General features: G+C 45.5%; 1 pseudogene; it reads left to right on the forward strand.

The window, feature by feature from the left end:
• The first annotated feature begins 3 nt into the window (after positions 1-3).
• Positions 4-865, forward strand: LOC113889188 (annotated as a pseudogene).
• Positions 866-2,444: the final 1,579 nt, after the last annotated feature.

Raw genomic sequence — 2,444 nt, forward strand, 5'->3', positions numbered from 1 at the left:
CTTCACCTGGCCATTTCTGACCTTATCTTCCTCTTCACGCTGCCCTTCTGGATCGACTACAAGGTGAAGGATGACTGGATTTTCGGAGATGCCATACGTGTAAGTTGCTCTTTGGGTTCTTTTTCTTGGGCTTGTACAGCGAGATCTTCTTCATCATCCTGCTGACCATTGACAGGTACCTGACTAACGTCCACCCCCAGTTTAAACGTCAGTGTTGGAACATTACCTCTGGTACTGTCACCAGCATTGTCGTCTGGGTCCTGGCCATCTTGGCTTCTGTCCCCGGCTTGTACTTTTCCAAGACCCAGTGGTGGCTCACCCACTACACCTGCAGTCTTCATTTTCCTCCTGAAAGCCATGGAAGAAAGTGGAAGCAGTTCCTGGCTCTGAAACTGAACATCTTGGGGCTGATATTGCCTCTGTTGGTCATGATGTCTGCTATGGACATATAAAGATTATAAAGATTATGCTCAGAACTTGGAATAAGAAGGCCAACATAATACGTCTGATTTTTGTCATCATGATCACCTTCTTTCTCTTTTGGACGCCCTGCAATCTGACTGTGTTTGTTTCTGCTTTCCAAGATTCCCTGTGTGAGCACTGCAGGCCAGCTGGACTTGGCCATTGAAGTGACAGAGGCAATTGCCTATGCACACTGCTGCATGAACCCCATAGTCTTGTCCTTTTCTGCAGGAGGTACCGCAGGGTTCTATGGTACTTGCTCTATCAGCTGACTAAGTGTCGCTGCTTCCTCTACGAGGAGGCAGGAGAGGGTCAACTCCATGTCCATTACACAGGCAAGGAAGAACGCTGTTCTGTGTACAGACTCAGGCCCCTCAGGTCCATCAGGGACAAAGAACCATAAGCTGCTAAACATGCTGACGGGGAGGAGGCAGCTTGGGTTCCCCAGCCAGATTCTGACACCTGACCTGGAATTGTAGCCACATGGGGGTTGAGGGAGCTCCAAGGTGTTCTAGACCAAAATCACCATTACGGTTGGATTTTTCTCAATGAACTTCTCTTTGGTGGAAAATGAGATATATAGATGAGATGGGTGGAATGAATAAATGAAGTGGGACATCCCAGAAGACTGGGTCAAAGGATGACAGAGAAAGGCTTGGTACCAAAGAGAAGTTCAGATTGGTTGAACAGTAGCATTTGTAAACCAGTCACTGAGCATCTGCTACCCCTCACCCCCAAAGACCAGTGATCTTGGAGATAGAGATTTCCATAAGCTGCCTCCACTCCGAGCAAGAGAAGCCAAGCAGGAGCCGGCAGCCACCTCTCACCTCCCTAACCCCCACTCCTAGGGCAGCATTTAGGCTCCTGGAAACCCTGAGAAATCTAGACTCCTGATGGAAGAACTTGAACACCTAATAGGAAAGTAGGAATTGGGGGAACTGCTTTTGGCAGTGAAGCTAAGAAAGCCCTTGGATGGAAATGTTTATAGTCACTAAAATCAACAAATACAGGCAGCGGGCTAGACACAGACAAAATGTATAAACTGCTGTACTTCTTGAAATTGCCGTGGAACGGAAGTAGTCATTACTTCCTTTTACCATTCCTGTCTTCTGAATAGTTTTCAGAGTCTCCCTTCCCTGTCAGTTGAGGGATGCAGCAGTAAATTTCTGACAGCTTCACTGCAGAAATCATTACCAGGCAGAAGGAGACAGGGTTGATTTTTCTTCCTCTGGACCTCCATCCAGACCTTGTAGCTGTATGGATCAGAGTTCTGGCTGCCACCTTGGACCGATCAGCAGGACAGTGACCTGGTGTGCAGGGTTTGAGGCTGGCAGGGAGGGCAACATCTACCAGGAGGGGTGGGGACTCTGTCAGTGTAGGAAGTCGAGGACCACTTAACTCAAAGAAATGCATTTACCCTAAAGGTCCTTAACATCTGAGCTCTCACCTGAATTAAGATAGGACCTCTTGTCCACCATGCCTTTCTTCCTTTTCCCCTTAGATGTACATTTCTCTAAAAGTGATTTTCCCAGTTATAAAAAATTGTTTCCAGAAAAGCTTAAAATCACAAAAGGAGAAAAAAAAACTTCAAAATTATTCATAATCCCTTACCCAGAGGCAGCACCGTACATTCTTTGATGGGTTAATATTTTCTTTTAGTTTTCTCTCTTCTGTACATGTTTTATGTTTACAAATAAGATGAACTTTGACTGTAGTTATTCTTCTACTGTTGTTTTTTTAAGTAGCAGTATGTGGGGATCACTTTCCCAGGCAATAAATCATTTCAGAGCATTGGTTTGGGGCCCAACACTGAGTTCTTCCACCGGAAGATACCATAATTCACTTTGGGTAAATGACCTACCTAGACATACCTACCTTCCAAGAAGACATACAGATTTCCCAGAAATATATGAGTAAGTGCTCAGCATCACTGATCATCCTGGAAATGTTAAGTCAGAACCAGAGTAGGATATCGCCTCATA

The sequence above is a fragment of the Bos indicus x Bos taurus genome, unplaced genomic scaffold, assembly GCF_003369695.1.
Source record: "Bos indicus x Bos taurus breed Angus x Brahman F1 hybrid unplaced genomic scaffold, Bos_hybrid_MaternalHap_v2.0 tig00004254_arrow_arrow_obj, whole genome shotgun sequence".
NCBI lineage: Eukaryota > Metazoa > Chordata > Mammalia > Artiodactyla > Bovidae > Bos > Bos indicus x Bos taurus.